Source organism: Lynx canadensis, chromosome F1 (assembly GCF_007474595.2).
Source record: "Lynx canadensis isolate LIC74 chromosome F1, mLynCan4.pri.v2, whole genome shotgun sequence".
NCBI classification, from domain to species: Eukaryota; Metazoa; Chordata; class Mammalia; order Carnivora; family Felidae; genus Lynx; species Lynx canadensis.
In genome coordinates, this window is record NC_044319.2 from 24,931,020 (window position 1) to 24,946,478 (window position 15,459).

Below are 15,459 nucleotides of genomic sequence, written 5' to 3' on the forward strand. Positions count from 1 at the left end.
CCTCTAGAGTTTTACAGCACTCGGATCAGTGTAATTAGAAGAATGCTCAGGGTACACAGAAAGGGAAGGCATATAATTCAACAGGTGTTGGAAAAGGCTTTCTAAAAGTTAAGACTTCACCTCCCAGGCTGTGTTCCTCAATGGCATATCTTCAGGATTTCCTGCAGTCCCAGGCATAGAATAGTCTTCTAATAAATGTCTATTCTATCAATGAATGTATGTTTTAAAACTATTTGAGGACGTCTAAAAAACCGTGGATGCAAATGCTCACTTCTTTCCAGCCCTGCCACTTCTACTCTCACTCTGAGGATAAAAACAATACAACCTAAAAAGTGCATTTCATCTGTTACTCTTTCCATCATCTGAGGCACAAATATTCAAATGCATCAATGTTTTTAAGCTATTTAACTATTATCTATCCCTACTCTCCAGTCACCATGATTGACATATTTTTACTGATTATAATAAATTTCCTGTAAGAACTCTCTTCGTCATCTATCAAGACACCTGCTACTTAACGAGAACCTCACTGACTCTGTTCTAAGGCTGAGAATGTTTCTACATCAAAAAAAAGCCTCACCTTTGGAAGCCACCTACATCCATCCTCCACAGACACTATTTCCTAGTGATTCTATATTTTACAGAAATAACACAGTCCAGTAAGAGCCACCCAATAGAATTAGAAGCTAAGTGGCAAACAAACTGCTCATCTAAAAGGGGAATAAATTAACTTCATTATTAGTTCAAGTTGGTTTACATTCTCTTTGAAAGGTTTTGCTTAACTCTAGAGCATTACATAAAATATGAGAAGAATCTGATCTGAAATCAAACACAAACTGAATAGTAGATATAGACTAGAAAATGGCTCATAATGCATACTTATGTTTAAAATATGAGATAATGTCTCCTTTTTATTTACTGACAAATTAGCAAATGAACCTGCAAACCTATTCAAAATAAGGCTTTCTGACATACTCTGTAAAAGCATAAGAAACCATCACATCGGAAAAATCTACAAAGCCACAGTAACTACCAGGCTACGTTAAATATTAAGTAGCGTTATGTGGCAACTAATTCTGATTTTCTTCGTGGTGATTTAAAAGAAAAAAGGTGATGAAGATCACCATGACAGAGAAAAGGGAGAGTGTGGGAATTAGAAAAACTCACTGTGAATGCTGGATTTGTGTCGCAAGCATTTTCAAATAATTACCCTAGAAATATTTTGTAAATTCACAACTCAGTCTTCAAAAGCTTCCCTACAATTTATTATCTTTATACTGACAGAACACCTAAAATCACTTCTTCAAGTAAAAGCATTTACTAAGGGCCTGCACATAACAATCACCCCACCCTCATGAAAGTAAACTAGTAAGAACCCACAAATTCTTGACTTTTATTGAAACATAAGCTTCTAGGACTGACTGAAATTTGTAACAATATGACATACATAATACGTATTATCTAAAGCAACTTACAAAATACTATACGGTTTAAATAATTACAGAACTGGAATATTAAAAGTATAACCTTAGATGTAAACTCATGTCCTGCTTTCTTTCCTTAGTCAAGAAATAAGAGTCAAATGAAGAAACATTTCTGGATTCATTCTTCATTGTCAGACCATAGTATTTTGGTACATTTCTCATCAGAGGTGACTATCTCAAATACTTAAATATTTTTTAAAACATCCTAGTAAGAAACTTAGCAAGCTTAGTCACTAAGACTACTTATTCACTGATTCAATGGCAGGGCACCCAGAGAACGGAGCAGAAACCAATGAACATACTCAGATTCCCTCAATTCTGAGAGAACGTCTGCAGTCTCTGCACCCCAAACACCCCACCTCCTTCAACGGAGTATCACTGCCACACCTGGTCGTGGATCTCATGGTACAGCTCTCGGGAATAAGAAGGCCGGGAAAAGGTTGAGAGGCCACTTACTTGAAGGTGAGGGGAAAGGTGAAATCAACAACAAACTGCTTCAATTTAGATGCAAATCTGATAAAGAATTATGTCAGGTGAGAAAACCTCAGTCCCTGGGCGCCTAAGGGGCTCAGTAGGTTGAGTGTCCAACTTCAGCTTAGGTCGTGATGTCACGGTTCCTGGGTTTAAGCCCCATATAGGGCTTGCTGCTGTCAGTGCAGAGCCCACTTCGGATCCTCTCTCCCTGTCCCTCCCCCTCTCATTTTCTCTCTCTGTTTCTGTCTCTCAAAAATAAACATTAAAAAACAAATAAAAAAAACAAGAAAAAGAAGGGGCACCTGGGTGGCTCAGTCGGTTAAGTGTCGGAATTGGGTTCAGGTCATGATCTTACCTCTTACCCCCTGTCGTAGGGCCCTGCATCAGACTCTCTGCTGTCAGCACAAAGCCTGCTTCTGATCCTCTGTCTCCCTCTCTCTGTCCCTCCCCCACTTTTGGGCACACGTGCTCTCTCTCTCTCTCTCAAATATAAACAAACGTTAAAAAGAAGAAGAAGAAGAAAACCTTAGTTCTGCTCAGGATAACAATGACAGTGAACATGGAGTATGCACCAGGTGACAGGCTCAGTCTGTTGCAAGCACCTCTTCACTTAATCCTTCAGCTAGCCCTTCAAAACCAGTAGTATCACAGGCCTGAGACGGCAGCAGGAGTAGAACTCAGGCAGTGGGGCTGTATAGCCCTCAGAATCTTCTCCCCTGACATCTTGAGCCTATTCTAAGTTTTCTCAATTCTCCCCAAACACTAACTATATTGAAGGTAACTGCCAAGAAAAACACTAACAAGTATGTTTTGAACCCTTAGAAAACTGGGCAAAATCTTAAACACCCTGTTGTGTCTATATATATAAACTAGTGAACATGCACTGATTTATTGCCAAATAAGCTATTTTTATATTTTGTGAAAAAGAGATAAAGTTAGGAGATGGTTCATAAAAACCTACCAACGGAAAATATCTAACAAACAAAATACACCCATGGACTATGAATTAAAAAGAATCTTTGAAAGTATTTAAAATAGGAAATCTCCTAATTTCACCTGCAGGACTGAAATTTCCCAATAATGCACTAAAACCAGGTCAAAATGCACATGAATTTAGATGGAAAAGAATGAGGTGGGAAAGCCAATACTGACTTATACTGTCTTTAGGACTCAATGATGTGTAAGAATTCAAACACTCAGGTGACTAAAAAAGGTAGAGAAAAAAATGAAATGACATCATATGTACGTATCTGTTCTTATTCCATGGTGGTATATGGTATAGTGGTAAATGTAGGAGTTCAAGTGTCTTGGGAAAATTATTTTTCATGCCATTACTTCCTTAACTATAAAAACAGAAATTCTGATGCCTTTTCCTCAAGTCTGAAACTTCCAAAGCTCTATAAACCAGTTTTCGTTCTAAGTTAACAGCAAACTCCTTTGGTAGAAAACTCATTTGTGGCAAAATGTGACCTGAATGACATAGAGCCGGGCTGTTTGTAGTCATTATCCCCACTTATGTGTGAATTTTTATGTATTTCACTACAGAAATAGTCACATGTTCAATTAAGGGGGACCTGGCCAAAAACTGCTGAGGGAGGGGGAATATGTAGTATAAAGTACATGCTAAAATATTCTAAACATCCAGAAAGTCGTAATTCTAAAACACGTTTTGTTCCAAGAGTATTAGATGTGTGACTGTAGACCTGTGATAATTTAGTAGCTGCTTCTTAGAGAAGTTCTGACTACACATAAAATACTAGCACAGTGCCTGCGCTTAGCAGGTCCTTTCTAGGAGTCAGTGGATGCTGCTAGCTGGCCTGGATGAATCTGAAGAGCACCAATACCCCTAAAACCTTTCTGGTTTGGATGCTGCTTCATTCTCAGCTGAATGGATGTCCTTACCTACCAATGCTGATGTACTATAAATGAGTCCTGGCTTCTACTTCTTACCTAGGACTGTGATATCCCAGGTGCTATTTCAATTTTCATGAAAATAATTATCTTATACTTTAAGTTCATTTAAGCATCTGAGATGAGGACAACTGTATCCAGTGTCATGGTTCATAAAAAGAAACCCACAACGCAAAAACCATTCATATATAACATCTTAAGCAAAAAGATTTTAACAAAAGACTTCTTTTTTTTAAACCCCACCCTCAAGTAAGAAACTGAGCATTACCAGGTACTTTCTATCTAGCCCTTACGACCATCAGGAGGTTACCAGGAAACAGACCCTAAGCATATCTCCCATTATGCTATAGGAAGCTCAGGTTAATGGACTCCAATCCACTCTTCCTGGGAGATTCATCAGAAGCGACAGCTATAGAGTTAAGTCTCTTTTTCCCATTCATTCAATAACAGCAGCACCCATGTGAAGACCCCAATGACAGATCTTTCCAAAGTCCTCTTTGCTATCATACACTCCCAACACTATTATGCTTAATACTGACAAACTACAGAACACATAGTCCAGAACTACAGCAAAAAAGAATTGCACACAATACATTGTGTAGCAGTACAGTCAACTTTAGGGGGAGTCACACTATTTAAAAAAAAATCAAAAGTACTTTTATAACCTTAAAAATGTACTTATCAAATAAAAAAAAGAATTCCAAACAAAATTGAAAACCTAATAGATCAAAAATTACTTTTTATTTCTGAACAAAATCCCAAAGCCCGTCAGTAAGTCATCAATAGTTAGTAAGGCTCTAGGTAAGAATATGAACTGCTTTGGGGCGCCTGGGTGGCGCAGTCGGTTAAGCGTCCGACTTCAGCCAGGTCACGATCTCACGTTCTGTGAGTTCGAGCCCCGCGTCAGGCTCTGGGCTGGTGGCTCGGAGCCTGGAGCCTGTTTCCGATTCTGTGTCTCCCTCTCTCTCTGCCCCTCCCCCGTTCATGCTCTGTCTCTGTCTGTCCCAAAAATAAATAAAAACGTTGAAAAAAAAAAAATTTAAAAAAAAAAAAGAATATGAACTGCTTTAAAGATTTTCTATAAATATGGTTCCATTTCAATGAACACTAATATCAAAACAAGAAATTAAGTTTGGATGCACTCTTACAATGTACTTAACCATAACCCATGACTTCAGAAAAATTATGTACCGATGGTCAAAAACACAGTAAACAACTTAGGGTCCCAAGCTCTGTAGCAAATGCTCTTCAGGGTACCTCATTAATCTTCAAACAACACTCTGAGGTCATAATGTCACTTCGCTTCTTGGATGTTCAATTATAATAGTCCTTTTAGAAAAAGAATAAAATTTAAAGATGATGGATTTTGATTCCATTTTCCTCGCAAACAATGCCAACACAGTGCTCAACAGGACGCTTGTGCATAAGGCTACAGTGTAAAAGATATAAAGGGAAATTAAAAACTTTAAAATGCAGTATGAATATAAGTCTATAGTATTAATCACAATGTTAAGTTATCATGTACTGAATGCCACTATACACCAGTCACTACACTGGAACTTTTATGAGCATTCTCTCATTTAATTATCAAAGTAGTCTGATGAAGTAATCTTATTTTATAAATGGAGAAAGTGAAAATCAAATTTAAGAAACTTGACCAAAATCTCCCATTGTAAATGGCAGAGCTGGGGTCTAAGCCCAAGTTTGCCCAGCTACAATTCTTTGTTCTTTCCATACCAAACTACTTTTCATTCCTGTCAGAGTTCTGGGCTTCCAGAGAAGTAGTCACAATGAACAAAATTTAATTTTTAAATTATTTTAATGTTTCAAAACTTACAATTAAAAATACACTCTGTAATAGTTAATTTTATGTGTCATCTTGACCCAAGTGTTTGACCATTCTAAATGTTGCTGTGAAGGTATTTCTTAGATGTGATTAACATTTAAATCAGTTGACTCAGAGCAAAGAGGATGAGCCTCCATAACATGGGTGGCCTCATCCAATCAGTTGAAGGCATTAAAAGCAAAGACTAAAGTTTCCTAAGATGAAGGAATTTTGCCTCCAACTCCAACATAGAAATGTTGGCTGAGTTTCCAGCGTTTGGACTCAAGACTGCAATATAGCTCTTACCTGAATTTTGGCCTATTGACCTGCCCTATAGATTTTAGGCTTCCCAGTCCCTACAATTATGTGATCCAATTCCTTAAAATAAATTCATATGTAACATACACCAATATATGTGTATTTATGTATGTATTGACTTATGCACACATATATATTAAACATTATGTGTATATATTTACATATAAATATATATGTACACATATGTATCTCTTAGTTTTGTTTCTCTGAAGACTATACATACACTTAGATGTACTGCATATAAAATTTTAACCATCAAATGCACTAAATGATACAGACAATTCATTTTTATGCAGACACTGGAAAAACTCTTCTCCATCTCTGTGATATATCTCAACTTATACATATGTCTTTAATTAGACTGTTTATAGTTCCGCTTTGTCTTCATGCGAGTTTAGTTTTGGGTTTGTCCATTTGTATAAAATTGTATAAGCACACACACTATCAAACTGTCCTTGTGTGTCACACTCAAATGCCAGGGAAAGCCTAAGCACAGCTGCCCACCGGCTGCCTGCACCTGCCACAGTGTAAGAGTCAACTTTCAATAATAAAGATGTTACCCATTTTGCTTCATAAAACCTTAATGCGGATTTAAAGTTTTAGGACTTACAGTCTTTTATACTTACAACCTGACCATAAAAATTTAAGTACTCTGTCATTCAAAGTCAATCATATCACAGAATGAGCTATATGACAGGCAAACATTATGATGGAGGAGGAGGAGGAGGAGGAGGAGGAGGAGAAGGAAGAAGGAGAGAATAAGGAGGAGGAAGAGAAAGAAGGAGGAGGAGGAAGAGAAAGAAGGAGGAGGAGGAAGAGAAGGAAGAAGGTGAAGGAAGAAGGGAGGAGGAGGAGAAATAATATAGCATTAAGGTTGATGGATGAGCATAATATTATGAAACTAAAATTAATAGCATTATCTCAGAACACCACCCAGGGAAGATTCTTAGCAAGAGCTCCCTTTGATTGAGTTCATTCCATGTCTGAAATTGACCAAACTCTTTACAACAATTCAGTTTGATGAGACAGATGTGCCTGTCTTGCTTGCTTTTGTAACATGTTTCTGCTACAAAAAATATAAGGCAGATTTATAAGTCATTACATCATACTATTTAATGCAATGATAGGAAAGACCTCAGGAGTAGCATAGCTCCTACAAAAGCAATTGCTAAAGTACGTTCAAGTGGTCAATACTAAGTATTAGATGCCAGCATCTTCCAAATAGTAATGGGCAATGCCATAAAATTTCACTAAACCATCTTTGAAACGTTCATTTTCCAAGGTTTCTATACCCATATACAACAATTTCAACTTTCTTTTTCATACCTAAGCTTGCTGTTTGCTCTGGAACAATATACTGATTTAAAAATCTCTCTTTAATTTGGAATTTTATCTCTTGGAATTTTAAAGAATTACTCTTTGGTTGATAAATTCCATTCATTAACTATCTCTAAAATAAAACATATATGCATTAACTTGCCTGTCCTGCTGAGCAAGCTCTAATCTTACTATAGTAAGGACTGCAGGAGGTTAGTTTGTACTCAACATGTAAAACAAAATAAATTTGACTATTCCTGAAACTGAGTGAAAAGCTAACAGTCTTTTGATTTAAGTAACCATGAACATCTTAAAATATTATAAGGCATATTCAAAAACAGTTTTCTGCCAAACAATGAAACTAGATGTGGAGGCATTCCCTAACTCCCTGCCTGCTCCTTACTGCCCACCCCCCAGCCATGAACTTAACTGGTAAGTAATGTGGACAACAATAGGTATGATCAGTAATTCAAGTTTATAACAAAATTTCCTACCATTTCTCCTTCCAGTTTTCTAGATCAGTGTAATCAGACTGCTCTGAAACTGCCAGATGTACTATTTTAAAAAGCAATTAAAGAGCTATATTGTAATTATTAGTGTTTTTAACAATAACATTGATACAGGAAAAAACAAGCTATTAGAATTATCCACATGACTTTGAATTCTTATTTGAATTCTTATGTATCTTACATGCATAAAAATAAGCTATATGATGAAACTGACTGAAGACTGAAACATCAACTCTCAACCTGAAATCTAGTATGTCAATTAAAATAAATGTATACAACAGAACACTATTCTTATCCATTTTACGTATCAGGAAGTCTATTTCTTTGGATGAAGGGTCCCATCACTAAGAAAGTTTGAGAACTGCTGTATGCAAATGTACAGCATCAACTGGGTATATTCAAAAAGATGTGGTTTTCCTTTCCCACCACTTCCCAATTATGCACAGTGACACAACTGCCCAAATCCTTACTTTCCTTAATAAAGTAAATCATTAAATATTTACTTTCCCAGGTGTGGGAAGCATTCAACATAACGTCTGTGGAGCCCCTGGCTCCAAGCTGGAGTAGAGCAGGCCCTCTATATTAAATGAAAATGAGACATGTTTATCATTTAGATAACTTTTTTTCATTGTACAAGTTCACAGAACAAAACTGACGTCTGATTAGAATTTCATTTGACATTTTTCATAATCCACGAATAAAAGACCTTATAAGAATATCTCAAAGATACAAAACTTGAAAAGATATAGATGTCTTTAAAAAGAAAGAAAGAAAAAACTGATATAGGCACCGTTTTTCAATAAGCACTCTCATCGACAACCATATCAAAATGTCAGGAAGCCATGCTCTAATAAGGACACTATAGGAACATCTTGTAAATGCCAAAGAGAACTGACAAATTATTTCCCAAGTTTCCTTCTGGGCCCACAGCCCAGCAGAGATGAACCCAGACCGAAAAACAAAAACAAAAAAACTAAACTAAAACAGAAGTTATTGAAAGAACTTCTGTTCCTTTTTGAAAAAATCAGAGTAGAGAGTTTCAGATTAAGGTGGAATTTTTAGGCAATAATACCTGAAGAATCAAAATGGAGAAAACTTCACTTTTGAAAGGAGGAAGAAAAAAACCCAAAAACTCTGGCAAACCAAAATGTGAGAAATCTTAAAGAGAACGGATTTGTCAGAATTTTGTGATTTGTTGTTTTAAATGTATCTCCTCTTGCCTTCTGATTGGCATCACCCTAGGCTCAGCTCTCATTATTGCTGCAATCATTTAAAGAGTACCCCAGGACCCAAACTTCCCCTCATTCCAAACCATCCAGCCACAAGACTCATTTTCCTGTAACTTTGCTACGTAACCACATCACTCCTCTGACAAAATCCTAAAATGGCTCCCTTCCGTAACACATCTCAATTCTTCTGCTTCATATGCAAAGCCTTCCAAGTGAAGGGATCATAACTTCTTTTACACAAGCTTACTTCTCAACACAAATCCTTTCCAATCAAATTGTCTCATTCTTCCCATCAAAATGATGCTAATTTTGCAGGCTTATTTTTGCTCATGCTGTTATACCAACTTAGGATAATCTCTAATTAGGATAACTCCTTCCTTCCTTCGTTCCTTCCTTCTTTCTTTCCTTCCTTCCCTCCTGTCTTCCTTCCCTCCCTCCTGTCTTCCTTCCCTCCCTCCCTCTCTCCCTCCCACCTACAAGCATCTAATGAGCGTCTACTACGTGCTGGCACCGATCTAGTGCTAGGGATATAAAAATGACTAAGACCTGATCCTTGTCCTCAGGGAATGTAATGATTATTTAGTGAGTCAGACACTAAACAAATCATTAGGACACTTTAGTAACTGCTGTAGTGTTGTGTAGAGGGTACTATGGAAACACAATACAAGTAGTGATTCACCAAAAAGGAAGGTGGGATGGGGAGACCATGATCCAAAAGACTACACCGAAGAAATGGGATCTGAATTAAGTCTTGAAGGATGACTAATGGGGAGTGGAGAGACAGGTTAAAGCAGCAGCTGCTACTTAAGAAAAAAAATGAAAATGCACGCCATGTTCCAGAAACTGCAAGAGATTCAGCATGACTAAAACACCAGAAGTAAAGCTGGAAAGCACATTCATGTCACCCTGAACTTCTGGATACGTGATGAGGTGCCAGGGATGATTTTAAGCAGTGACATGACCAGATGTGAAGATTTTAAGGCTTGCTCTAAAAGACTCTCCTTTCAAGATCAATAAAGCTTTCCTGTGATGGTTAATTTTACCTGTCTACTTGACTGGGCCATGGGGTGCCCCAAATAAACACGATTTCTAGGTGTGTCTGTGAGGGTGTTTCCAGAGGAGATTAGCATTTGAATGCGTGCACTCAGTAAAGCAGCTCGCCCTCCCCAATGCTGGTGGGCATCATCCAATTCACTGAGGGCCTGAACAGAAAAAGGCAGAGAAAGGAAGAATTCACCGTTTTGCTGCCTGTCTGCCAGCGTGAGGTGAGGCATCTGTTTTCTGCTGCCGTTGGACCTGGGGCTCCCTGGTTCTCAGCCTCTAGACTCACACTGGAATTATACCGCCTGCCCTCCTGGCTCTCCAGCTTGCAGGCAGCAAACACATCATGGAACTTCTCTGCTTCCCTAATAGCATGAGCCAATTTCTCACAATAAATCTCTGTAGATGTGTATCTGCCATTGAGTCTGTTTCTCTGGAGAGCCCTAATACACCTCCTACTACATACAACAGTGGTCACATTTATCTCCATGCCTCTGGCCCCCGTTAAACTACCAGAACAATCACCGCTACCATTATGAAACACGTATTAGTTCCCATGCACCGGGCCAGACGTTTCGTACCGTCATCCTATTTAACCACTACACTTCTACAATAAAGGCACTTAGAGTCAGCCAGGGCACGAGGGCTGAGGTGGTCTGGGATGCCACAGTTCACAGTGATATAACTTACTAATAGTCCCTCCATCAACATTTCTGTGGAACATCTCTCAGAGCAGAAATCTGAGCCCAAGTTAATAAAACAATCAACAATGAAGCCCCCCTTTTTACCTCTGAGCAGGTTTCTTATTCTCTTAACACAGCCTCCCCTAAGCAATAGATGCTTTCCTTGTGAAGGCTTGAATCAGAGGCCACTTCACTACCAGGTGATTCTAAGAAAATCACAAGATAAGCAATAGGGTACAGGGAACACAATGGAAGCAATCATCCACTTTAAACTTCCAGTAAACTGAGACACGTGACTAAAATAGATCCTGTCGAAACATAGCTATCTTTCAAGAAAATCTTTTGAGACTTTATTCTGAGGGAAGAAAACCGTACATGTTCTAGAACAGAACGACATGGATATTACCTTACCCGAAGAGCCCGTGGGGCTGCTGAGACTGCAGCCCATAGGGCTTACCTTTAACAGACATGTAGGCAGCTTTTTGTTGGTGGCTTTTTGTGAGGTTTTCTCCTCCACTAATCATCTTCTTTCGCCCTCCAGGGAAACCAAGTAGGTGGGCAAAAATTCCTGGAGGTTTTCTGGGAGGTACTTAAGAACACCCACACCCAGAGACATTAAAAATACTTCAAGTCTACATAAACAATCTTAGGAAATAATTTGGTTAACAAGAAACATGAGTATGAGTAAAGATAAAATATTTATCTATTGAGACATAAGAAAATGTTACAGGAAAATGGGACATGTAGAACTACAAAACTTAAGCCTGAATCCTTTAACGTGTTTCTCAATGATTCATTCACACACCAGACTCCTGAATTACCAAATCCATCACTCTCCACTTCGATGATTATCTTCTGGGGACAAAAAACAAAACAAAACAAACAAACAAAACTTGGGCTCTCTACTATTAAATAACTACAAAGAAGATACCAGAAAAATTCACACCTGCCAAGAAAATTAAAATAACCACAGAGGAGTCTTTGCTACACAAAGTAATGCATTCATTTCAAGAAGCAGTCAGACATAAAAATGTAGAAAACTTCAAAGCATTTCAAATTCCATCACTCCCAATATCCCTATGCTGTCAGTGTGAAATATTGCAATGGACCACTCACAACCACACGATCAACCAGGCTTAAGACCCTTAAATTGCCTCTTTAAGTATACTTGCAAGAATCTGCTATATTTAGAACAGAAATGAAGCAGCCAATAGTAATGAACTTTTGGAAAACCACATCATAGGCAAAAAAAATAAATGTCCTTCCATGTTAGAGAGGAGAGAGAGCCTCTTTTTAGAAGGGTCAAATATACTCAATGACATAAACTGACGACATATTTTTAGAAAGAGATGAAGTCTGCTATTATTTGCTAAACCAGAGCCAATCCTTCTAAAGATGACTTTTGACTATGACTTAGTTACTTCTCAGGTGTTTGCGTGCACATAAAAAAATATATGCTATGTTTGGTTAAGGCACACAATATTGTTTTGAGAAGAGAAAATAAGAGAAACTTCAGTAAACGGAATGTGGATGATATGTATGTGCATTTTCAGCTTCCCAACCCTGCTAGCTTAGGCTGCAGTGTGACGGCTGTTAAAAAATTTTTTTTAACATTTATTTATTTTCAAGAGACAGAAAGAGACAGAGCATGAGCAAGGGAGGGGCAGAAAGAGAGGGAGACACAGAATCTGAAGCAGGCTCCAGGCTCTGAGCTGTCAGCACAGAGCCCGATGTGGGGTTCGAACTCACAGACCATGAGATCATGACGTGAGCTGAAGTCAGATGCTTAACCGACTGAGCCACCCAGGCGCCCCACAGCTGTTAAAATCTTTAAATGAAATTCTATACGGTCTGGGATGGCCTGGGAAGTTTCCCAGAGAGAGAGGCGACCCAGTCAAACTGGACATCAGCCTGTATCATAAAATGTTTGCCCACCAAAGATGGCTAAGGGAATGGTAAGGAACAACAGCTGACCAAATAAAGTCCCTGGCAGCTTCCAGAAAGCTATGAGGTGGGCACCACCATGGCTTTGAAATACAAACAAACATACCTGCCTCTGCGAAATACCTGCTCTTGGAGAAGTGGAGGTGAGAACAAGGTGAACACCAATCTGTGTTTCTCTGCATCTGTCTTGGGGGCAGAACACTAGCAAGCTCAAGAACATTTGGTCCTGCTCCAGAATCTTCCCGATCCCCATGGTTTCTTAGCGCCCAAGAGGTTGTGAGCTCTCCAAAGGCACAGACTCTCTTTCTTGTAAAGGTCACAGTCCTCAATGCTTTGCACGTAATAGGTGCTTAGTGATTATTATATTAGCAATTATGATTAACACTTGTGTTGTGATTGTCAATAAAAATTACTCAAACATTTTACCTACCACCTAAATAAAATAGGTGTATAGACTGGGAGCAGGATGGACGCTGAGCACACTCAGAAGAGGCTGCATACATAACTTATTTGTTGTTGTTTTTTTTTAAATAAGCTCAAAAACTGAGATGGAGCACAGAGAGGGGAGAGGGCCCTAGTGGAGAAGTGGGCAGCCTGATCTTAGGCAACCACGATCTCGCCTGAGCTTCAGTGTCTTCATCTGTAAAATGAGTGTGGGCAATAAAATGTCTTCTGAGGTCTCTGAGGTCCCTCTATGCTGCCTCTTGGGGTTCGTTAAGTGCCAAGCAGGTGGTACTGGAGCATTCAGGAGGGAGGGTACGATCCGGAAGGTGGGGTGGGAGCGGTAAAGAAGCCCTCAGGATGAAGACGGCTCACATCAGGCTTGAAAACAGCGCCACTTGTCCAGTGGACAACAAATACACCGCATCTGGGGAGGTGAGGTTGTTCATAGGATGAGCCTCAAGTGTCAGAGAAAAGGCAGAGCAAGCAGAGGGTGGTGAGGGCTGTACTGCCTGCTCTGCATTCACTACTTAATCCTCACAATCCTATAAGAAAAGTACTACGATTCACTTTTCATACCCAAGAAAATTAAGAAATTTTACACCTGAGGAGACTTTACAAAGGTCGCATGGTAGCAAGCCGCTGAAGCAAGACTGGAATAAGTTCCATCTATCACCGGAGCCCATGCTCTCTCCACTGCGCCACACTGCCCAACGGTAGTGCTGGGCAGCCAGAGACAGGGCTGGGCCAATTCCAGTCAAGTCTCGCTCAAGAAGGAAGACTGGAACATAAATATATGAAAACAGTACTCAATTCTCATTTCATACACAAGATTTTTAATGCAATAGTGTCTTTATAATAGCTAATATACCTTTTTAAAAAAGTCCCCAACTAGAGTCTCACTTTTATTAAGCTCATTAAAAATAATCATTGATTGTATTTGTGTTTGTGGCAAACACCATGTAAACACTATTAATGCACTTACTCCCTTTAATCCTCACATCAATCCTACCAATAGGTGTCATTATTACCTCACTTTTTCAAATGAGAAAACAGGCTTCAAGGGGCTAAGTCATCCTTAGCAAGTGTCAACAACACAGATCAACCACTAGTAAATGGTTAAAAATACCCACCACCACATTTCACAGACTGGTAAAAGAAATGGTAAGCAGAATTCTCACTAACCAAAGGAATAAGCCACCAGGAGAGAAGGCAACACAACAGAACACAAAGAACAAGGAACCCTGATAACCTGTCCTGTTTTTCCACTGTTAGAAGATGCAAAGTGGAAAAAAAAAAAATCTTTCAGGGGCCTGTGGTTTTAGGAGTCCATGAATAGTCAATGTCTTATCCATTAAACAGAGTCCAATTTTCTACACTCATTTTTGTAATCTTAGAGCCAGTTATGGGGTCCGGCATTTGGTACACACTGAATTTTTCAAAAGTTCAATGTTTGGGGCGCCTGGGTGGCGCAGTCGGTTAAGCGTCTGACTTCAGCCAGGTCACGATCTGGCAGTCTGTGAGTTCGAGCCCCGAGTCGGGCTCTGGGCTGATGGCTCAGAGCCTGGAGCCTGTTTCCGATTCTGTGTCTCCCTCTCTCTCTGCCCCTCCCCCGTTCATGCTCTGTCTCTCTCTGTCCCAAAAATAAATAAAAAACGTTGAAAAAAAAAATTAAAAAAAAAAAAAGTTCAATGTTTCTCAACTAAGTAAATTTCAAGCTAGGAGAAACTTCACCATGGATTTACTATGAGATAAACAAGGTGCATGAATCTTGAACCCTTTATCAACCAAGTCCACTGAAATACCCAAAGAACCTTACTTTAGCCCTTACTTATGTTTCATTCTTTTTTTTTCAATATATGAAATTTATTGTCAAATTGGTTTCCATACAACACCCAGTGCTCATCCCAAAAGGTGCCCTCCTCAATACCCATCACCCACCCTCCCCTCCCTCCCTCATTCTTAACATAATCCCAGAACATCAATATTCTAGGGACAGTGGTATAGTGTCATTGCCATTAGAATGCTAGAAGTGAAACTCAAATTCTCAAATTTTAGGGATGAGTTACAAGTACTAACAAGCCCCCAAAAGCCATAAGCAGTATAACTACATTTTATACAAGGCATTTCATCCTGAGAGGTACGATCAACCACAGGCCAGTTCAGAGAAGGGGGCTCTGCAACCAGACCCCACAGACAAGGTGTGTGGCTCTTTGTGCCTCAGCTTCCTCCTCTGTAAAATGGGAAAGCTTACCTTCCCCACTGGTGTGCTCTGAAGATGAA

The 15,459-nt window shown here is 39.1% G+C and overlaps 1 protein-coding gene and 1 long non-coding RNA gene across 2 annotated transcripts in view; both read right to left on the minus strand.

Annotated features, from left to right (window-relative positions):
• Window positions 1–15,459, minus strand: part of LAMC1 (laminin subunit gamma 1) — a 129,459-nt gene that overhangs the window by 84,395 nt on the left and 29,605 nt on the right.
• LOC115504987 overlaps window positions 14,771–15,459 on the minus strand; it is a 28,201-nt gene continuing 27,512 nt past the window's right edge. Inside the window, exon 4 of the long non-coding RNA XR_003965872.1 lies at window positions 14,771–14,809. This is a non-coding gene — a long non-coding RNA (uncharacterized LOC115504987). The remainder of the gene's footprint in view (window positions 14,810–15,459) is intronic.